Genomic DNA, 23,904 nt, shown 5'->3' on the forward strand with positions numbered 1-23,904 from the left:
GTTTCAGAAAACCAGCATCAGTCTATTTCAAGGTACTTGAAACTAACATTTATTGGGCACTTAACTTTGTACCAGCTACTCACTAGGGGTTTTACAAAATGTTTTTTCCATTTAAGCTAATCATTATTCATAATTTTATAGACAAGTCACTTGAGACACAAAGAGATTAAATTTCTCTCCCAAGGTTGTGTTAGCTAAGATTTCAATTGAATGTATTTGGATTCCATATTTGGAGTCCATAGTATATGCTCTTCCCCCTTTTCAAATTTACCTAAACAACAACAGCCATGTCTCAGAGCTCTTAGGAGCTCTCAGCTGTTCTGACCTTCCTCTGTTATGTAGGGAAGCAGGCACAGTTTGGCTCAGGCTGAGCTCCTCTGTTTGCCAAAAGAGCCATCTCAGGGGGCAGAGCCTGGAGTTACAGCTCAGCAAACATATGTGTGACTGCTGAGTGCCAAATGCTGCACTGAGATCTGGACTTACTAAGATGAATAGGAGGTGGTGGCGGCTGCCCTTGAGGAAACCAGAGCCTAGAGAGACAAATTCCATGTAATCTGATAATGTGGGCATAATAATAAAAGTTGAAGGGCAGAGGCGTGCCTGGGTAGCTACAGGAGCGCAGAGGAGGGGGACTGGGGAGCCTCAGCTTTGAAGGAAGATTTTCTGGGAGAGAAGATGACAGAACTTAATGCTGAAAGGTGAATAAGAGCCGGAAGAGGAACAGTGGCAAGCGTGTCAGGGACGAGCGGAGAGCAGGAGTAAAGCCACAGAGGTGAGAAAGAGCGTGGAGTGCTTGGGAGAGGCCCCAGAGTGGAAAGTGTGATACAGAAGTGGGCGGATACCAAGTGAAAAAGGTAGGCAGGGTCAGGTCTCAGATGTCGTGTGTAAGCATGCCTGGGAGTTGGGACTTTTTCCTGTACATTCTAAGGATCCAGTCAAGACCTCCTGGCAGAAGAGCAATAGATAGAAAGCTTGGAAGTGAAGTAAAAGAGACTGGGAGTAAAGGGACCTCTTGGGTGGCTGTTATTCAGAGGGAAAGAGGGTAGGAATAGAGGAGAAGGCAGAGATTCAGGAAGCATTAGGAGGCCAAGTTTCCAGGACTTGCTGGTTGAGTGTAGAAAGGAGGGAAAGAGGATCAAGGATGATATCCAAGATTTTGACTCAGATAAATAGGAAAGTGATGGTGCAATTAACACCAGTGAGTATCAAGTGGAAGAAGTTTATGGAAAGATATAAAGTATTGATTGCTCTGCATGTTGAGTTTGAGGTGCTTCCTGGACACCCAAGTGAGGATAAATGTCCAGCGGGGGTTGTATTTTGAAACTGAAATTAAGGAGGAGATCAAGTTTGGAAACCATCACTTCTTGGCCACATCTAAGACCAGAAATTAGCAATGACTATATGGGCTTCCCTGGTAGCTCAGAGGTTAAAGTGTCTGCCTGCAATGCGGGAGACCTGGGTTTGATCCCTGGGTCAGGAACATCCCCTGGAGAAGGAAATGGCAACCTACTTCAGTATTCTTGCCTGGAGAATCCCATGGATGGAGGAGCCTGGCGGGCTATAGTCCACAGGGTCACAGAGTCGGACACGACTGAGAGACTTCACTTCACTTTCTTTATAAACTCCGGGAGTTGGTGATGGACAGGGAGGCCTGGTGTGCTGCGATTCATGGGGTCGCAAAGAGTTGGACATGACTGAGCGACTGAACTGACTGACTGACTGATATATGTCTCTTCCTGACCTACCTGGTCTTACATCTCCCTACTGCCTATTTGCATGTTTAAGCAGAGTAGCACTACTGTAAGGAAAATCCAATTGCTTGGCCTAGATTCTCACCATGATATCCCATACCTGTGCCTTCGTTTATGCTGTTCTGTCCATTCAGAAGATGGAATTTTCTACTTTCTTCACTCGGTTAATTCTTACGCAGCTCTCAAGACTCAGCTTTAGGTTCAGGGGCAAATATCTAAATCAACTCTACAAATAGCCCCAGGATGTCCACAGTCTGCAAGGCAGATATGCAGCTGGCTTTGACAAACCACACCAAGTCACATCAACGAACGTCTTGCGTGTCATCGGGTTTTCCTCTCCCCACTTTCCCTTCCTTCCTCCTCTAGGAGTCCATCAAGTCTTCTTTCAGGTCCTGAAGTTTCAAGCACAGCAAGCCTAAGAGTAGTAACCTCAAATTAAGGGGTTTCCCTCCCAACCGCACTCTGCATGGCAGGGTCGCCACGTGGCCCTTGCCCTGGGAATTCTCGGTCCAGTGCGGTGGTCTGCATCGGCTTATTTTCAGCTGCTAAGTAATGTCTGACTCTTTTGCAGCCTTCTGTCCATGGGATTTCCCAGGCAAGAATACTGGAGTGGGTTGTTGTTTCCTTCTCCGGGGGAATCTTAGCAGCCTAGGGATTGAACCCATGTCTCCTGCATTGGCAGGGCGATCCTTTACCACTGGGCCGCCTGGGAGGCCCCTGCATTGGCTTATTGAAAGTCAATACTTAGTCCAAATGACGGACTCACATAAAGGAACACCGATGCTTGGCCCAGCAGCTCTGGAATCAATATTGTAGAATCTAAAGTGAAATAAAAATAGAAAGGGAGAAATGAAGGAAGGAAGGAGGAGAAGGGGAGAAAGAAGGAAAAAGGAAGAAGCAAGGGTTCGTTCAGTTTCTACTATGGACGAGACTTTGGTGGTGCAGCGGTAAAGAATCTGCCTGCCAGAGCAGGAGCAGCACGAGACTCAGGTTCGATCTCTGAGTTGGGAAGATCCCCTGGAGGAGGAAATGGCATCCCACTCCAGTATTCTTGCCTGAAAAATCCCGTGGACAGAGGCACCTGGTGGCCTATAGTTCATAGAATCGCAGACACGACTGAGCACGCATACAGCAGACTTTATACAAAAAGCTGGTGCTCGATAGGTTTACTTGACCTCCATTTATGAAGCACTTACTCTGTTCCAAAGATACCAGACACTGAGGATATAGAGGCAAATAAGCATTTACTCAGTCTTTGCAACGCTTATGATTTAGGGAGGCAGACAAGTACCTAATGAGTACCCAACAGAATCATTTTTATGTACAGAAGGCTATGGAGGCACACAGGAGGGAACGATTTTCTTTGGTTGGGGAGGGAGGTGGTCAGAGAAGACTTCACAGAAGACTTATAGGAGTTTTGAGCTGAGACGGATGGGGGAGTGTCCCAAGCAGAGACCTGCAGGAGCAAAAGCATGGAAATGCACACAGCTGCTTGTATATTTGGGATTGCTGAGGACTTTGGCTCAAAGTGGCTCCTACTCGCCAGTGCCCAACAGAGTAGCTCCCTGAGTGTTTACTTTTCTTTATTTGCCTTTAATAATTAAGCACTAAGGAGGTGGCTTTGATTGTCAGCCTCACTCTTGGGGTTAATTAGATATTTCCAACTAAGTAGCCAAACGCTTGCTTTTGTCCCAAGCTTGGCTCCCCCTTTCTTTCCCTTTCCCCAAACATTGATTTCTCCAGGGAGCTCTTGTTGGAGAACTGACTGGAGCTAATTATTCGAGATAATTAAGATCGCTAAGCAAAGCAATTCAATTCCTTCCATTAAAAAATATTTTTTTTTGAGAAATGTTAATGCCTGCATAACACACCATCAATAAAACTCTTTTTAAAAGGTTAAGTTGGCTGAGTGCAGCATTGAATTGAGAATGACTGGGTTCAAACGAAATCCAGTAAAGATATTTAGCAGAGTAATGAAGTTTATTCGGGAACAAATGGCTTTTGCTTGTCAGAGTTTGTTTTCACTCAAGGCAGCCTTGAAATGCAAAGGACCAGGTCAGCCCAAGACAACTGTATTAAAAGAAGTTTGTTTTCTGTGACCGTCTTTGCCCACCCTCTGCTCTTCCTCTCTCCCTCCAAAGTATAAGCCTGGGAATCTGACTTCCTTTTTTCCTTCATTTCCTTCCAAGCTTGGGTCCTCTAAGGCTATAATTCTCTCCAGTGTCCTCTGCATCACAAAAGGATGACACATAGGTCAGAACTCTCGTGACAACTTGGGGAGGGGGGTGGGTAGAATATACAGTATTGAAAAAGCAACCTGAATTTGATGCCAACATTTAAACATTTGGAGATGTCACATAAATCCAAATTTCTAGCTCTTAGAAGCCTGGCATTCCTCCATGATAGCAATTGACTGGAAGAGAGCAGCGCTGTCCCTTTTAGACCATGCACACGTGCCAAGAGCCCACCCAGCCTCCTCCATTTTTTACCTTACCATGCTTGGTCCTGTAGGCATTGAAGTTTGGAGCCCTTGATGGAAATTACTCTTTCCACTTTCCCCCTTCGCCATTGCACCCAAACTAGCATTTTCTCTTTTCTTGGACAGATTTTAATTTTGTGATCAGAAAACAATCTGATTAAGCAAATCCATTTACTGAGAGTAAATGGCTGATTGTTTGCTTAATCCCAGCAGGGTGACTGCATTTTCAAATGGTTTCACTTGGATCTCTGTTCAACTTTTGGGTCCTGTGCCAGAGAAAAAGGAAGAATATTAGGTTATAGGGGGAGTCTTATCGGATAGCCAAATCACCTGGGTGGTCTTCAGATGCTTTCACGGTTGCAGCATGCCTTCATGGAGAGAGAAGGGGTTTGTGCTCAAACAGATCCAGGCCCATATCTGGACTGTCCCTTGTTATCTCTGGTGACCTTCACAGTTTCTGAGCCTCTGGTTTGCACATCTGGAAATATAGCTTGTTCCTAGGACTGTTGAAAGGTTCTGCTGGATCAGTAGATGGAAAGTGCTTAAAACATATTAGCTGCCAAAGAAATATTACTCTTGCTACTTTTACTTTTATCTGGGCCTGGAGAGAGATATTCTGAATGTGTCTGAATGACTACAGAATCTCACTGTTTTATTTACAAAGAATTATATTCAAAATAAATGTCGAAAAACACATTTACTATTTAAAAAACACTTGCTTAAATTACCTGATTTGGTGATGCCCATATAGAACCATCCTCCTAGCTAGAAATTGTGCAAAAGATAACTCACTCACTTATTCATTCTTTTATTGGTGCTTGCATTTATTCAACAAGCCTCTGTCGGGTCTGTTTTAATCAGCTTTCACCAGGTTATGATGTGATAAGAAACACACCCAAAACCTCAGTGGCATACAACCGAATAGCTACTTCTGCTTCATATTCTGTACTGGTTGCAGGTCAGCTATGGTTGTAGCTCTGTTCTGGCTTCCGGGACCCAGGATGAAGGAGCAACCTCTCTCTGGGCCTTGCCATTCTTATAGCAGAGGCGGGATGGGAGCTGACATAGCATGCAATGCTTTCTGAAGTTGCTTTCTGGAACTGTTGACCGTCACTACCCCCTCACATCTCATTGGCCAAAAAACAAGCCACACGATCACGTTGTTGTTGTTTAGTCACTTAGCCGTGTCTGACTCTCCACGACCCCATGGACTGTAGCCTGCCAGGCTCCTCTGTCCATGGGATTTCCCAGGCAAGAATACTGGAGTGGATTGGCATTTCCTCCTCCAGGAGATCTTCCCAACCGAGGGAACGAACCTGCGTCTCCTGCATTGACAGGCGGGTTCTTTCCCACCGACCACCTGGGAAACCCCAAACATGATCCTGGGTGCTGTCAATGGGCATGGAGACTACTTTTCTCTTAGGAGAATGCTGCAAGTCACAGCAATGGGGAGGGGACAGTACGCTAAGTGCTAGGCATAAAAGAATGGACATGATATGGGCTTGTCTCTCAATGAACTTACAGTTTAGAGAGGAAGATGGACCCGACATGATTGCAGGGAAACATAATTAATGGCTTTAATAGCTCATAACGAGCACTGTTGTAAGTAATTTACACGTATTAAGTAATTTAATCCTCATACAACTCTGTGATGTACTGTGTGTTATTATATCCTCTCCATTTTATACGAGGAACAGGGGCACTCATGGTCAAGAAACTCACCCAAGATCACAGAGACAGTCCCTGGCAGGGATCAGACATACCTGGGTGATGTGACTCAGGGGTTGTTTGCTTGACCACAGCACTGAACTGTTGCTCTGGGTATGATGGTAGGGAGTCCCCAAGGCTCTGGTGGCATAGGCTAGAGGTAGGGATGTGGAACCACTAGATGAGATGATCCTTAAGGACGGAGGAGGATTTAGCCAGTTGGAGGAAAAGTCACTCCTGATGGAGAGGAAAGAAGAAACAGAGGCTCAGAGTGGCCCAATGTCCTGAGGGCGGTACCAGGAGCATTTGGATGCTGCTGAAGCTGAAGATGCGTGACTGCAGAGAAGCCAGGTGACGGAGTCTGGTTTTATCTTTTAAGGTTCTGGGGAACCACTTAGAGTGGCTTTGGAAGTACAGGGAGACTAGTGTGGGGCGATTACAACATGTCCCTCTATCTCCCTCCTCCAAACAGATTTCCTAATAGGAAATACATTTTCCTATTTGCAGGATCATTTTTTCCTTGCTGCCTGCCTCTGCCTCCCCAGGGTAGGTGTGCTGAGTGTGGAGCAGAGGTCGATGGCTTCTGCGTTGATGAAAGAGACAGCTGATGTGCTCTGGTTGTGGTATTTCTACCGCAGCACACTTGCCGTCCACAGGTTTGCAGAAACATCGAGCATTTCTGTTTCTCCTGCGAAGCAGAATGTCGGCAGCTTTATTTTTCTCCAGGGTGTAGTGCCGAATGTTATTTATCGTTCTGACTCTGAATTCGGTGGTGTCTTTCTTTTCTATTTCCTTCTGACAGATGATTTGCTCTTGAACAATTAACAGACTGAAGGCTGCGTTCCATCTCCTCACGCTCTCCTGCCAAGGCACCCCTGGGAGTTCAGCAGGAGGAAGGCTTTCTTCTTGCTCCGATTACTCCTGCCCAGCATCAAGGAGGATTAATTAACCCACCAGGTTTCGCCTCATTACCAGGAAGGAAGAAAAGTCAGTGACACCGGAATTCAAACGTGGAGAAGCCAAGAATTCGGTGCTCGAGAGCCTGAGCGTCCTTCTAAGACAGCCCCAGCTGGCCAACGGGTGACCCGGTTGGTACAAGGGGTGGACCCTCACAGTCCTTGTGTGAGTCATCCTCAGAACTCACACTTCCATTCTGCAGAATTGACCACAAACTCTGAGCGGAGCCCCACAGAGGCCAATAAGAAACTGTCTCATTCTTCAGAAGCTCACTGTCTGGTCTGAACTGGGGACCACAATCACACCCATTTCCCTGGGTTGTTGTGTGAATTGATTAAATGTGGTACCACATGTACTTGGTAACTAAGTGTTATCTAAACGTTAGTTATTACCATCTTAACACGGTATGCAGACATTTCAGCAGTGGCTGAGCCCTTGTTTGGGAATAGGACTGTATGTGGGGCTACTGGTTAGGTGAAAGGATTGAAATCACTGTCTTTGCTGTTCTGGAAAGTGCAACAGATGAGCACATGAAATACTAACGACAGACCCTCGGGCCTCAAAACAAAGTTTCATCTCACATGCCAGCCAGGGCTGGTTGGATGGTAGCCTGGAGTGCTTGCTAAAATGGATTCTAAAGTTGTTTCTAAGTTCAGTTTAAAAGGATGTTGAGGCCAAAATGAAGAGCTTGTTGGTTTTCAAATCGCATTGACCCAGTGTTTATCCACGAAGGCAGGCTGAAGCCTGGAGCCTAACATGAGGCGGGTGTGGCAGGTCAACCTCAGGTAAACGTTGTGCAGAAGATGGAACCTATCCTTGGAGCCTGCATCTGGAAAAGCGACTGATTACAGCTGGGAGTTACAGTCCTCAGGAAGGCATGCCAAAAGACATCAAAACCCTGTGCTAACACAGGCCCTGGGAAGCCCAGGATGAAAAGCTGGGAGCCTCTGAACGTTCAGGAACTGGAATGGGGCATTGGGGCAGGTAACCAGGACTGCATACAACTCCAGGAGCTACAGCTGGAAAGTTGGGGTACACTCATGGAAGATGAAGTCCAAGTTTACATCTTTCACGATGAGTCCTGCTTACCCTTTGAACCCACCTACCTGTTGATCTTGAACAGATCCAAGACTGTAAGGAGATAAAAAAAAATTCTGTACGAAGGTCAAGAAGCAACAGTTAGAATTGGACATGGAACAACAGACTGTTCCAAATTGGGAAAGGAGTGTGCTAAGGCTGTATATCATCACCCTGCTTATTTAACTTACATGCAGAGTACATCATGAGAAACGCTGGGCTGGAGGAAGTGCAAGCTGGAATCAAGATTGCAGGGAAAAATATCAATAACCTCAGATATGCAGATGACACCACCCTTATGGCAGAAAGTGAAGAGGAACTAAAGAGCCTCTTGATGAAAGTGAAAGAGGAGAGTGAAAAAGTTGGCTTAAAATTCAACATTCAAAAAACTAAGATCATGGCATCCAGTCCTATCACTTCATGGCAAATAGATGGGGAAACAATGGAAACAATAAGAGACTATTTTCTTGGGCTCCAAAATCACAGCAGATGGTGACTGCAACCATGAAATTAAAAGTCACATGCTCCTTGGAAGAAAAGCCATGACTAAACTAGACAGCATATTAAAAAGCAGAGACATTATTTTGCCAACAAAGGTCTGTCTAGTCGAGGCTATGGTTTTTCCAGTGGTCATGTATGGATGTGAGAGTTGGACTATAAAGAAAGCTGAGCACTGAAGAATTGATGCTTTTGAAGTGTGGTGTTGGAGAAGATTCTTGAGAGTCCTTTGGACTCTCAAGGACTCTCAATCTTAAAGGAAATCAGTCCTGAATATCCATCGGAAGGACGGATGCTGAAGCTGAAACTCCAATACTTTGGCCACCTGATGTGAAGAGCTGACTCCTTGGAAAAGACCCTGATGCTGGGAAAGATTGAAGGCAGGAGGAGAAGGGGGTAATAGAGAATGAGATGGTTGGATGGCATCACTGAGTCGATGGACATGAGTTTGAGCAAGCTCCGGGAGTTGGTGAAGGACAGTGAAGCCTGGCTTGCTTCAGTTCATGGGGTCACAAAGAGTCGGACACAACTGAGTGACTGAACTGAACTGACCTGTTGATCTTGAACAAATCCAAGACTGTAATGAGGTAAAAGTACCATTAGGTGGCGATGTACGAATGTTTTTTTTTTTTTTTTTTCCTTGTCCCCAAAGAGGAGTGCCTTGGGTTTGTCTTTAACCTTAATCCTAGGCTCACAAGCACCCACTCCAGTGTTCTTGCCTGGAGAATCCCAGGGACGGGGGAGCCTGGTAGGCTGCAGACTCTGGGGTCGCAGAGTCGGACACGACTAAAGTGACTTAGCAGCAGCAGCAGCAGCAGGCTCACAAGCAACTAACTCACCCGTACCTCTGAGTAGACAGAACAGTTTTAGCATCCCCAAGTGCCGGCGGCACGCGAGGGCTGTGTGCCGTTAGGTGAACGTGTGGGCGTGTGCGTGCATGCTCACGCTTGCCTATCTGCGTGTGTTCTGCTTCAATGTCGGTGACCAGCAAATGAGGCCGCAGGAACACTCTGGCAGCAACTGACCACGCGGGGCCACACTCTGTGAAAATGGATTGCCTCTGTCTTCTCTGCTTGATCCTTGCTGAGGGAAAAGACTTAAATTAGATTTTGAGGAGCGCTCCATGGCAACCCTCTTTGGAACAAGCTCATTTCCCTAGAAGATGCTGATTTTTCTCCTGGTTTGAAAAGGCCTCCTAGTCCCTTTGCCCCAGACAGGCGGTATTCCTTCCCAACTCCACTTCTCTGTCTTGATGCTATAGTTGGGTGGCCAGTGGAGGCTTCTCCCCATCCTGCTCTTCTCTCTGTGGGTCTTGACCACACTGCTCATCAGCTTCCCACCTAAGCACAGGGCTGCTACCAGCTTCCGTGGAGTCCCCAAAGTCAGAGGAATAAAATCAGCCTTTCTCTGTTCATCCAGGTTGTACTAGAGTCCTCTCGCCCTGGGGGTGGGTGGAGGGGGCAGCACACATTGTTAGCTTTGTCTTTTTAATTGAAATATATTTGATTTACAATGTTGTTATGTGTGTGTGTTCTTTGTAAGATACTATACATTATTACAAGATATTGAGTACCGTTCCCTGTGCCATACATTAGGTCCTTGCTGGTTATCTATTTTACATACGCTGGTGCATAGATGTTAATCTGAACCTCCTAATTTATCCCTTCCCACCCTTTCCCCTTTGGTAACTGTAAATTTGTTTTTGGGGTCTGTGAGTCTGTTTCTGTTCTGTAAATAAGTTCATTTGGATCACCTTTTATAGTTCACTTATAAGCAATATCATATGATATTTGTCTTTGTCTGACTCACTGCCAGTTTTGGTTTATAAGTCAAAACAAAGACAAAGTGTGATTCTGAAGGAAAATGCCTCTTGGTGAAAGACATACTTAAAAGTGCTGAAGAATAAATTCTGTTCTGTCCTTGGTGGCCACCCTGTCAGCAACTTTGCTTAATTTTCTGTTGCTTATAGTCTCGCTCTGTGTGTCTAGGGAAGAGTTTCACCCATATTCCTTGAATTCCTCCCTAAGGCAAAGGTACTAGGCCAGGAGCCACAAAGAGACTCGGTTTGTAAAACTCAGCCTTTGCTCTGCACTTTCTTTTACCCAATTTGAGATGGACTAGTCACCCATCCGCACAAATACAGATACTACTGTGCCGGGTGACGCTCACGTATGCTGCATGGCCTATGAGTGGGCCCACATCAGGCACAATGAACCCCTGAGTGGGCTGGAATGCCATTCTTCCTTGTCTGAAAAAAGATAAAAGAATACAAATGTGAGCCGTCTTGCAGGAATACTGTTGAATCTGCTCCGTTTTACACATTTACAGGAGTCGAAGCTATTTAGTCTAATAGATAAAAATGGTACAAAGATAACTAGGGTAGGAAGCAGAATATAGAAAGTAAGATACAGCACATGGTGAATTCTAGGGCTTTAGGAGATGGGAGCGACGCAGCTGAGAGCAGGGGCGTGGGCACTGGGAAAGGGCCCTCCCCTGAGATAAGCTTTGATGGATGAATGAACGATTTCAAGGGATGTATTTTTTTTAGCTTTATTGATGTATAGCTGACAAATGAATTTGTAAGTTATTTAAAATGTTTATTGTGATGATTTGATCTATGTATAGATTGTGAAAGGATTCTCACCACGTAGTTAATCAGCACATCTATCACCTCTCATGTTTATCTTTTTTGTTTGTATTTTTAAATGAGAACACTTAAGTTCTCTCTAAGCAAATTTCAAACAATTGTTATCAACTATAGTTATCATGTTTTAGAACAGATCCTCAGACCTGCTTATCTTATGAAAGTTTGTGCCCTTTGACCAACCTCTCCCTATTTAGACGCCCCCAGCTCCTGGTAATCACCTTTGCACTCTTTGCTTTTATGAGTTCGACATTTTTGGATTCCACTTGTAAGCGAGATCAAATGCTATTTGTCTTTCGGTGTCTGGATTATTTTGCTTAGCATAATACCCCCGAATCCATCCGTGTTGTTGCAGGTGGCAAGGTTTCCTCCTTTTCCTGCCTGAATAATGTTCCACTAGGTATATAAGTGTGTGCGTGTGGTGTATGCGTGCCTGCGTGTATCTTATTCTTTATCTCCTCCTCTGTGGATGGAGGGTCTTTTCCATGTGTTGACTGTTGCGAATAAGGCTGCAGTGAGCACGTGAGTGCAGCTTCTTCTTCGAGAGAGTCATTTTATTTCCTTTGGACGTATACCCCGAAGTGGGATTGCTGAGTTATATGATGGTTTCCCTTTTAGTTTTTTGAGACTCTGTGCTATTTTCATAGCGGCTACACATGTTTAAATTCCCACCAAGAGTGCACAAGGTGTCCCTTTTTGCCACGTCCTCACCAACACTTTTCTCTTGCCTTGTTTGATGAAACTGTTTTAGCAGATGTGAGGTGATACCTCATTGTGGCTTTGGTTTGCATTTCCCTGATGACTTAGGGACGTTGAGCTGTTTTTAAGTAGCTGTTGGACATTTGTTTATCTTCTTTGGAAAATGTCTGTTCGGTTGCTCCGCTCATTTTAAGATTAGATTGCTTGGGTTTCCTTCTATTTTTCTTACTTTAGCTGTATGCTTTCTTTGTATGTTTTGGGTATTAGTTCTTTATCAGTATATGATTTGAAAATATTTTCTCCTGTCCAGTCGGTTTCTGATGGTTTCCTTTGCTATTTAGTAGTGTTTTATTTTTTGTAGTCTCACTTGCTTACTTCTGTCTTTGCTTTTGATGTCATACCCCAAATAACCATTGCCAAGACCGACGTCAAGGAGCTGTCCTCTTATATACTTTTTTTCCCCCAGAGTTTCATGGTTTCGGATCTTACATTCAAATCTTTAACCCATTTTTGAATTGATTCTTCTGTATGATATGAGGTAGGGTTACTCTTTTGCACGAGGCTGTCAGTTTTCCCAGCACCCTTTACTGAAAAGACTATGCTTCACGATTGTGTATTCTTGACTCCTTTGTCGCACAGTAACTGACCATATATGCCTATGTGTATTTCTGGGTTCTCCAATCTGTTTAGTTGTCTGTTTTTATTACTACAGCTCGGTAAATAGTTTTAAATAGGGAAGTGTGATGTCTTCAGCTTTGTTCTTTTTTCTCAAGATTACTTTAGTTGTTTAAGGTCTTTTGTGGTTCTATATAAATTTTAGGATATTTTTTAACATTTCTGTGAAAAATGGCATTGAAATTTTGATAGATGTTGCACTGAATCTATAGACTGTTTGGGGCGCTATGGACATTTCAACAATATCAATTCTTCCTTCCGTGGTTTGGAGCGTCTCCATGTATTTGTCTCTCCTTCAGTTTCTTTCCTCAGTGTCATGTGGGTTTCAGTGTACAGATTATTCCTCTCCGTGGCTAAATTTATTCCTAGGTATTTTATTCTTTTTTGATGCAATTGTAAACGTGATTGTTTACTGTAAGGTATTTTTTTAATGTTTTTATTGAGATATACTTCAAATACTACAAAATTCATCTATTTAAGGTGTACAGTGCAATAAGTTTTATATATTCATGGAGGTAAGCAATCATCACAGCAATCTAAATTTAGAACATTTTGTCACTGTTACAGAAAGAAAGCCAGCGCTAATAAGCAATCATTCCTGTTTCCCACCACTTCTCAATTCTAGACAACCAGTAATCTACATTGTGTCTCTGTAGATTTCTGTATTCTAGGTATTTTATGTTAATGGCATTATATAACACGTGGTCTTTTGTGGCTGGCTTCTTTCACTTAGCATGATTTCAAGGTTCATCCATGTTGTAGCATGTATCAGTAGTTCAATTTTTTATGGCTGGATAATACTCCATCGTATGCCACATTTTGTTTATCCAGTCACCAGTTGTAGGACATTTGAGTTATTTCCAAATTTTGGCTACTGTGAGTAATGGTGCAATGAACATTTAGGTACAGGTTTTTGTATGAACGTATTTATCTTGGATACGTACCTAGGAGAAGAATTACTATGTCATATGTTACCTCTTACATGGAACTTTTTGAGAAACTGCCAAACTGTTTTCCAAAGGGATTGCTACTTATTTCATCCCCATCAGCAACAATGAGGATTCCAACTTCTCCTTATACTTGTTATTGTCTGTCTTTTTAATAATAGACATCCTGGTGGCTATGACATGGTATCTTATTGGGGTTTTGATTTACATTTCCCTAAATACTGATGATGCTGAGCATCTGTTCATGTGCTTATTGTCCGTTTATATGGGGGTTGAGGGGAAGAAATGTTTATTCAAATTCTTTACCCATCTTAATTGGATTCTATGTCTTTTTATTATGGAGTGAATGAATGAGTTTTTGAGAGGCAGAGTTTAGTAACAAAAGCTTCCATATGGAAAAAGGTGAATGCTAGTCAAGAGTGGGAAATAAAACTGATTGGCTGGAGGGTAGCATTTATGTAGGAGATGCGGATCTGGATTTAGCAGAGATAACTGCCAGACATCTCTATTTATCTATCAAATGGGGATAGCAATAAGACAAGATGCAATAAAGAACCAGTGTTTACAGACAGGATAAGCTCATATAGAAACTGATGAGATTGCTGTTACTGGCTGCCTAAAATGGGTTGATCACGACCTTAGGAATATTAGGTGTGATCTGATTTAATCCTCCCAACCACTCTATGAGTTCTCCACTTTTCATATGGGGTAACTAAAGGTCAGAGAAGTTAAATAACTTGCCCCAGGTTACCCAGCTAATAAACTGCAAAAATAAATGCCAAACCCAGGCCTGTCAGCTTCTGCATGCCTTGGGAACTGCAGTGCCCTGCTTGGGGGAAACAACTGCAGTGGAAAGTTTGGGACTCTTACTGTTTAGAACCTCGACTGCTCAGAACACAAGTTTATGCTTCATTAGAAGGCATGGGGGAGCTGCCACCCATGAGCAGGGAAGACTAGAAAGACAGAGCTGGATAGTTTTGGAGTAAGTGTCCAGAAGCTGGGAGATGGGTTTGGAGGCCATTAAAACTGTCCAGTTGAAGGATATAGAGGGCAAAACTGAAGAGGTCACAAGTCACCTCAGAAGCAGCACAGATATGCAGAGCTGTGCTCAGGCCAGCTTGTGCCAGCTCATGAGAGCCAGTTATTAAATTGTCAGTCATGTGTTAAACATTGCCTTTATTATAACTTAAATTCAGTTCAGTTCAGTTCAATCGCTCAGTCGTGTCTGACTCTTTGCGACCCCACAAAGACCCCAGGCCTTCCTGGCCATCACCAACTCCCTTACATAAACTCAAAAATTTTAAATTCATATTAAAAGCAAAGATAATATCATATGATCCAGGAATATCACTCCTAGGGTGTATATCCAGAGAAAACACTAATTTGAAAACATGCATGCACCTCAAATTTCACAGCAGCACCAATTACAACAGCCAAGACACAGAATCAGCCCTAATGCTCACTGACAGATGAATGGATGAGTGGATAAAGAAGATGTGGGACTTATACGCAGTGAGACATTGCTCAGCCTTAGAAGAAATGAAGTGACGCCATTTGCAGCAACATGGATGGACCTAGAGATTATCATTCTAAGTGAAGTCAGACAAAGACAAATATCATGTATTACTTATATGTGGAATCTAAAAAGAGTGACACAAATAAACTTATTTACAAAACAGAAATAGATTCACAGACATAGAAAATAAATGTATGGCTACCAAGGGGGAAAGGCAGGAAGGAATAAATTAGGGGTTTGGGATTAGCAGATACAAAGTGTTCGTAAAATAAATAACAAGGTCCTACCATATATCACGGGGAATTGTATTCAATATCTTGTGATAATTTATAATGGAAAAGAATCTGAAAATAGGTAGGTATGTACGTCCATGCTCAGTTGCTTCAGTCATGTCTGACTCTTTGCGACCCTACGGGGTCGCAGGCTCTTCTGTCCATGGGATTTTCCAGGCAAGAATACTGGAGTGGGTTGCCACGCCCTCCTCTAGGGGTCTTCCCGATCTAGGGAGGGAATCCATGTCTCCTGTGTTCCAGGCGAATTTGTTACCGCTGAGCCACAGGGAAGCCCCATATATATGTATGTACATATGTGAAAAAGTGTGTGTGTGTGTACACATATAACTGAAATTAACACAGCTTTGTAAATCAACTATACTTCAATGGAAAATACCCAAACAGGTAGCATTAGTGGTAAAGAACCCACCTGCCAATGCAGGATTCATAACAGACACAGGTTCGATCCCTGGGTTGAGAAGATCCCCTAGCAGAGTCAGACACAAGTGAAGCGACTTAGCGTGTGTGCACACACACACACACACACACAAAGTTAGTACAATACTCAAAATGCATAGCTTCTGTGTTGTTTGACTGCTTTTTGCTGATATCTATGCTCTTGAGGTTACTTCATCTGGTTTTCTATATGGTGGAAAGGCCATGTGATGGGACACTGATGTAGGTCTTATCCCAAGGTTCACTGACATCATATTGGTACCTTGAAATTGTCCACAGTGGGGTAGTTATAGCAATCAATTCCATAAACCCGGGGTTTTCTTTGAGAGGGTGTTGCTTGTTGTTGAAACATTTACCAGCCACCATCTGGGCAGCAGAGATGCTGGGAAGAACTGGGCAATTGCACAGATGGAGTGCAAAGGGCAAGGCCAAGGAATGGTGTGAGGGTTTCTGGTCTGAGACAGTCGCCGGCAAGTTCTGCCCGTGAGGGATGTGGGGTGTGGAACGATGGGGAGGACAGGCTGACCAGGGGACTGCTTTCTCCAGGAGGCATGTCTGTCTCAGGCTTTGAGAGGGAAAGAGGGATCGGTCCAGGGATGGTGGAGCATGTGGCACTCACAGGCTTAGTCTGTGGGTTCTTTGTTTAGTCACCTGATGTCTTCAGCCATAGGACGAGGAGTGGGGCTTTCCAGGGCAGAGATTTTACCTCTGACGGAGTGCTCCAGTGATCACGTTCTCTGGGAAGCTAAATGCTTACTAATAACTAGGTGTCTGACTTTGGAAAGCTTACTTAGCCACTCCAAGCCTCCGTTTCCTCTTCTGTTGTATTAGGACATTGAATGAAGCATTTCCAGCTTGAGTTCTCTGAGCCTTTGCCCTTCATGCCGTGTCTCCTTGCTGTCTGCTCCACTGCTTGGAAGACTTGCCTGAGTTCTGGGGGCTCTGCTCCCAAGAGAGTAATTTATGAAGCAGTCACTCATCTGGGCATCATCCATCAGGTGGGGGAGGAGGGACTGTGATGCCGTCAGCCTGCGTAAGGGTGCTACAGAAAGGCTTTATCAAATGAAATGGGACGGATGGATGGCGGGCTTCCCAGTGTCAGGGAAATATTGATTCAGGCAAATGTATGATCTATCACATGAATATCTCAGAGGCTGTTGCAAATAGAGACACTGCGGTATGGAGAGTGTTTTTTACATGATGAAGGATGGCTTTTTTGGTGCCGCTTCACTGCAATGAGAAGTGATGTGTGGAGCCCTAGCCTCACTCCCAAATGGTGCATTATGGAAACAATGATGCTCTTTCATCATGACAGGTAAGCGGAGAAATGCACAATTATGGTCCTAATAAAATCAGAGGGAGAGAGATGACAGCAGCTTCTCTAGGGACCCAGAGCTGCCTGGGACCAGGCGAGGTGCAAGGCTGCTAATCAGACTCTCCCGAAGGTGCCTTTCGGAGGGGGTGGCGAGGGAACTGCTGGCTCCCTGCGCTGTTGTTTATCTTGCCTGAGAATCAGTGAGCCCACAGGCTTCATCAGGCCTTAGTCACGCTAGTTATTGCAGTCACTATTGGATTCATCTTAATCGAAAGTGTCCTAATTTTACATTTAAACCCACTTTCTATTTCTCTCTGTACTGGCATTTAGGCCTATAAACAAACCTGCTTTGATGGTGCTGAAACTGAGCTCAGAGAGGTCGTTTGACTCATCGAGGCTATTTTCCTATTTGGCACAAAAGCTAGGACCAGAATTCAGGCTTCCCAAACAGTCCAGGACTGATTCCTGCCATGCATCAGTTTTGAAGAATACTACAGAGAAAATGCTCACCTCAGTAAACTCCCCCACAGCCCATTTGGAAATGTCAAAAACTGCATTCCATTCAAACTAGTGTTAAAGGACGAAACCCTTCTTGTTTGCCTTCTTCTGTGGGCCTGGAGAAAGATACACTTGGATTCCCAACTCAACTCTGCTATTTCCAACCCTATATGTTCCAAATATTCACTATTTCTAAGCCTCAGTTACTGTTACCATATCTTTAAATAGAGATGAACCCATAGTCAACCTGTATTAGCTAGGCATCTATTATGTGCCAGGTACTAGGATAGATGCTGATAATCATAGTGGTGACCTCATTAGTATTTTGGCAAAAATTAAATGAAATGAAGGCAAGTAAAGTACTATACATGGTGCCTGGCCATTGTTAAACATTCAGCTGGTGCTAGCAATTAACATGAGGATAAAGTTCCCAGATGTCCTTACTTCTTCCTTTTATGAGTATTTATTTGAGGGCCTGATATAATCTAAGTGTCAAGGAGTGAAAAAAGCACAGTCTCTCTCACTGAGGAGTTCTATCTCATGGCACTGCTCATCCTGGGATTGAATCCTGCCTCTGCTATTGGTTCAATAGTGTCAAGCCTACGCAATGTCTAGTCCAGCACCTCAAACAAAATTATCACTCAATCAGTGATGCTGATTACCATTACTGTATTATCATTACTCTTAGATTATTATTAAGAGTATTCAGGGCAATATGGGGCTTCCCTGGTGGCTCAGACAGTGAAGAATCCGCCTGCGATGCAGGAGACCCAGGTTTGATCCTTAGGTCAGGAAGATCCCTTGGAGAAGGGCATGGCAACCCACTCCAGTATTCTTGTCTGGAGAAGTCCATGGATGGAGGAGCCTGGAAGGCTACAGTCCACGGGGCTGCAAAGAGTTGGACATGACTTAGTGACTACAGGATCAAAAAATGTAATATGAACGTACGAGGTGCCTAGAACATCAGTAGCATTTAGTTGATGATGCTGAGCATTATGCTGTTAGATACTGTCAGTGCAAGGTGAATATCCTGAAGGGGGCAAAGAGCAAAGGGGCCATAAAGGCGTGAGTTCTCAGAGCCAGCCTTTGACAGGTATACTGAAGTTGTTCTGAGAGGAAAGGAAGAGAGGGCCTGCCACAGCTGGCGGAACCCAAAGCGCAGAGCCCAAACAGTCCGGAGAGGGGGCAAGTTCCGTGTGGCTAGAGGAAAGGGTGGAGAAGGCAATGGCACCCTACTCCAGTACTCTTGCCTGGAAAGTCCCATGGGTGGAGGAGCCTGGTAGGCTGCAGTCCGTGGGGTCGCTAAGAGTCAGACACGACCGAGCGACTTCATTTTCACTTTCCACTTTCATGCATTGGAGAAGGAAATGGCAATCCACTCCAGTGTTCTTGCCTGGTGAATCCCAGGGACGGGGGAGCCTGGTGGGCTGCCGTCTATGGGGTCGCACAGAGTCGGACACGACTGAAGCGACTTAGCAGCAGCAGCAGCAGCAGAGGAAAGGGCTAGCTGGGGAGGGCGTGTCAAGGTGAGGCCAGAAAGGTGGGGCGAAAAGACACTGTAAGACACCCAGGAGTGTGTTCTGTGGAAACTGGCAGTGGGGAGCCATTGCCGATTTATCAGGGCATGTTTTGGGATGGGAGACCAGGCAGGATGCTTTTCCTGGCCCCTCCTGTCACCCGACCTCAGTCATCCAGCTAAATGCTCAGCCAGTAGCCCTGAAACTGATGTCCCTCTGTCCCTGCTCTTAGGGGGCTGCGCCTGGGGTGGGATTTATACTCATCTTGCCCCCTGCATGGCCCCGTCTTGGTGGAAGCTTGGCTGAGCATCTGAATTCACCTCCCAGAGCAAAAGGAAGACAGATTCTGAGCCAGACTGTTTGAGCTCCACTTAGCTGAACTGCATTTCCAAAGTGTCCAGGTTCAGGGGCTTCAAGGCTGAAGCAACGTCCCTGTGATTGATACCTAAAGCTTGATGTGGCTGATCCTGCCCACTGGTCTCTCCGGGACTCATCGAATAAGGAAAAAGCAGATGTGAGCAAAGTCTCTCCTGCAAGCCCACCGTATCAGGGAGGTTGAGCTCCTTCACTGTTCTTTCTCTGTTTCCCTTCCATTTCCTTTTATGTTGGTGCCTTTCCTGATAATCAGCATCAGTAATTGAATGGTAATTGTGTTCGGGCATCTAGTACATTCATATTGCCCTGAAAGTATGCGTTTATCTGTTTAATAACAATCTAACAGCAATGTTAATAGGATAACGATAGTCTGCATTATTAGTTGAATGCTAATTGTGTTTGAGGCCCCGTGCTAGACGTGCACACAGATAAGCTTGACACCTCACATGAGCTTGCATGTTTATGCCAGGAGCAAAGGGAGGTCTCAAACCCAGAATGCCCTGTGCCCTAAGACAGATCTGTTCTCTGTTCTACATGAATGATGGACTGTTTTCCACTCACCCCTTTGAGATTTTAGCAATGCTACTCACTTGTCAACAGGTTGCCCCTGCATTTTAATTTCCTCTTGCTCAGCAGCAGGTGGTGGGACAGGGGCACAGCTGATTTCTGAACCAATTTTCCCTTCAGGGAGTGGCTTTGGCGTCTCGCCCAGTGACGTCTCTGTGTGGAAGTCACACTGTCCGCCTGGCAGTGGTGCTGAGCCCAGGTCTCTCCCTTGGCCTGTGGGAAGTCCACTGCCTTTAGCCAGGGGCGCCCTTGCTTGGCTGCTTCTGGGAGGATTTGATGGGACGGCCATTTCCCACTGCAAAGGGTCAGACTGAATGGGTCAGAGAATCCAGACCTTCCCCTTACTGGAGCTTCTGTCTTCTCTCTGCTTAGGAACTAACTCCCGCAGCGCAATGTAAAACAGAGGCGATATCTACTGGCATCAGACCTTCAATTTCTTATAAAACTTCTGGAGCCTGAGGTGTTCCATGGAGACCAGGACCTCACAAGCTCAGCTGGGTCCTTCATGGCAGAGGTCCCCAACCCCTGAGTCACAGACCAGTATGGGTCCATGGCCTGTTACGTACCAGGCCACACAGCAGGAGGTGAGGACAGGTAAGTGAGCGAAGCCTTAGGAGAGTGTTCTCAAAGAGCAGTGTTTGAATCCCTGGATGTCCCTAAGACTCTTTCAGGATATCTAGGAGATCAAACCACATTTTTTTTTTACATGTATAAAACAAGAAATGAAACATGATTTTATTTAAGGCAGTACTGGGCTACTTCACAAATCATTACCTCAAATATTTATACTGCTCCACACTACTAGTTTCTATCACATTCACAAAAGATTTTTTAAAAATACCAAATGCTTAAAATCTTTGATGTAGCAAATTCTTTATTCACATTTCCATTATATTTCATGGAGTCATAGTAACCATATCCAATTAGAAGTACTGAAAAAAAAAAAAAAACAGTAGCCGCAGGAAATTGCTAAGGAGTCTGCTCTAATTTCACATGAATACCACCCAAAAAATCCTGGAGGATAAATTTACAAAAAGCAGAGAAAGGTGTTGATATAATGTGTCTACTTCATGAAAAGCAATTTTCTTGCGGATAAATGTTTTATGTAAAAATTAATGAACTATGACAGTCTCTAGACTTCAGTTCAGTTCAGTTCAGTCACTCAGTCGTGTCCGACTCTTTGAGACCCCATGAATCGCAGCACACCAGGCCTCCCTGTCCATCACCAACTCCCGGAGTTCACTCAGACTCACGTCTATCGAGTCAGTGATGCCATCCAGTCATCTCATCCTCTGTCATCCCCTTCTCCTCCTGCCCGCAATCCCTCCCAGCATCAGAGTCTTTTCCAATGAGTCAACTCTTCACATGAGGTGGCCGAAGTACTGGAGTTTCAGCTTCAGCATCATTCTCTCCAAAGAAATCCCAGGGCTGATCTCCTTCAGAATGGACTGGTTGGATCTCCTTGCAGTCCAAGGGCCTCTCAAGAGTCTTCTCCAACACCACAGTTCAAAAGCATCAATTCTTCAGTGCTCAGCCTTCTTCACAGTCCAACTCTCACATCCATACATGACCACTGGAAAAACCATAGCCTTGACTAGACTAGTTCAAAAAATTCTTAACTTAAAACAATAAAAGAGCAGTTTTAAAAACTCGATCACTGAGTTAAAAATTAAAATTCCAAATGTAAAAAAAGACAGTGTTCATGCAAATACTAAAATATTATTTTCCTTTCCCACCGTGTTGACATTTGCGCCGGTTCTGACAAAGCAGTGGTGGGCGAGTCGGCTGGCACCTTAGCAGGACTCAAGCCGCGGCACCAAACGTACTAGGAATCCTGTTTTTCACCACAGCACATTTGCTGAAGGGAAAAATAAAACTTTGGGTTTCCTTAAGAAACCTTCACTGGGTTCTTCAAAATATTTTGCATGGCAAAATAAGAAGTGTCCATAAAGCACTCTGCCGTATGCTAAAGTACCATGAACATCTGTGGAAAAGCAGCTGTGAGCTTTCCCCACGGAACGCCATGTTTACCTGAAAGAATGGCTGATAGGCAAAATACCATTATTCATACTTGAGTATTTAGCAGGTATTTTCTAAAAAAGGCATGACGTGGGCCAGTCAATTCAGGGAGAACAACTGACAATATTGTTGACAAAAGGAAAACTGAGCTTTCAAGTGAAAATCAGACTTTTGAAGAAATTCTAACTACCACTGTAAGTTCGATAGCTCCCCAGTTCTTAAGATTTTGAGAGTGATGGTGGTATTAATCGTTGCGACTTCTTGGGGAATGTTACATAATGAACTCTGTCAATTGGAGGATCTGCATAAATCAATGAACGAAATTATTTTCCAAATGGCCAGAGCATACTGTTAGAAAATCATGCATGGATGCATGCCTTTACTTGTTGGATTTCTCTACCATCAGCTTGAGTTGAAATTTTTCGAGTTTGCTAAGTCACTGAGTTATTCTTTCTCATGTGTTTTCCAGCTTCTAAAATGTTGTTGCTTGTGTTTGAGCGTTTAGGTTTGAAATCCTTTTGCAGTAATACAAGTGAGATTTTGGGAAAGAAGAAATGTGTGTCTAAACTATGCGTCTAATCTGTCGTAAGAATTTAGAAGTATTTTTTTTCCCCTTTGAATGGATTAAAATCACCTGAGGTGGTCTAAAATGACCAAATTTTCCGTTGTCCTTTCTACCAACCCCACTTTTAGAGCCTGCTCTGCAGATAAACGTGTGTGTGTATTCATATGCACATTTGAAAGAGAGGGCAGTCATGTGTGCAGATAGATTTCCAGTCCTATAATTTTTTACCATTGGTTTCACGGCCATTTTTTCAACTACAGTGAAAGTGAAAGTCGCTCAGTCGTGTCTGACTCTTTGCAACCGCGTGGGCTATACAGTCCATGGAATTCTCCAGACCAGAATACTGAGTGGGTAGCCTTTCTCTTCTCCAGGGGATTTTCCCAGCCCAGGGACAGAACTATCTTTTAAATGTCTGTTGTACGTCATGCATGTTAACAGATGTGCAAGGATGTAACTTGCTATAGTTCCTTTCCTCAGAGAATTTCTACTATGGAGAAAGAAAAATTTTAAACTCTTGGAATAGTACAGTGTGATACATAACTGATTGAAATTGCAAGGTGTTGGGACTAGGTGGTCTAGAACTGGACAAGGGGAGTGAGAGGAGGGTTGGATAGGTAAGGGCTTAGAGAGGCGATGAGGCTGCAGTGAGCCCCAAGGGCAAATTTTGGAGGGGAGAAGTGGAGAGGACATTCTAGGAGGGGGAACTCGGCGTATACTCTCCCTGGCCTGTTGAGTTCTAGCTATGCTAGCCTTTCATATCACTGGCCGGTTTCTGTCCTCTTGCAGAAATATGCTCATGTTGAGTGCCCGCTGGCATTCTTCTCCCATTCTTTCTTTAGTTCACTTTGAACTCAATGAAATTTTACTTCCTTGAGAAAGCTCTCCTTGATCCCCTCAATCCAGATTACCCACCCCTCCACCTGTGACCAAGCATTCTAGTCTCACATTATGCGTCAAGCTTCTCGTTCTCTCCAATTGTACACGTATTTGTGTGATTATTTGTCTGACTTCCATTTTTCACATTCAACAGGAAGTTCCAGGATGGAACTTGTCAAAGCGAGATCTAAAGAAATAGTTACGTCAGAATCAGCCAGGTGCTTAGGAATATAATGCAGATTCCCAGGACCACCCCAGTCTCACCAGATCTGAATCTCTGAGTGGAGCTTACGAATCTGTCCTTCAGTCATTTCCTGAATGATGCCCATTGTCCACCGCCCGGTCTGCCACTGTCTGCAGCTATGAAATGGACTTGGGTACCGGTTATCAGGGGGAACTGCCCACAAGGACCTGAAGGATCTTGTGGGAAGATGAAACAGCATGAGGAATCTCATTCTCAGAAGGTCTGTAAATGCAGTGTGAATTTTCCATCA

General features: G+C 44.4%; 1 long non-coding RNA gene across 1 annotated transcript; it reads left to right on the forward strand.

Annotated features, from left to right (window-relative positions):
* The first annotated feature begins 478 nt into the window (after window positions 1–478).
* LOC132657482 (uncharacterized) lies at window positions 479–9,987 on the forward strand. Its single transcript, XR_009595761.1, has 2 exons — window positions 479–772; window positions 6,740–9,987. It is a non-coding gene; the product is annotated as an uncharacterized LOC132657482 (long non-coding RNA).
* The last annotated feature ends 13,917 nt before the right edge of the window (window positions 9,988–23,904 follow it).

Source organism: Ovis aries, chromosome 12, assembly GCF_016772045.2.
Source record: "Ovis aries strain OAR_USU_Benz2616 breed Rambouillet chromosome 12, ARS-UI_Ramb_v3.0, whole genome shotgun sequence".
Classification (NCBI taxonomy): domain Eukaryota; kingdom Metazoa; phylum Chordata; class Mammalia; order Artiodactyla; family Bovidae; genus Ovis; species Ovis aries.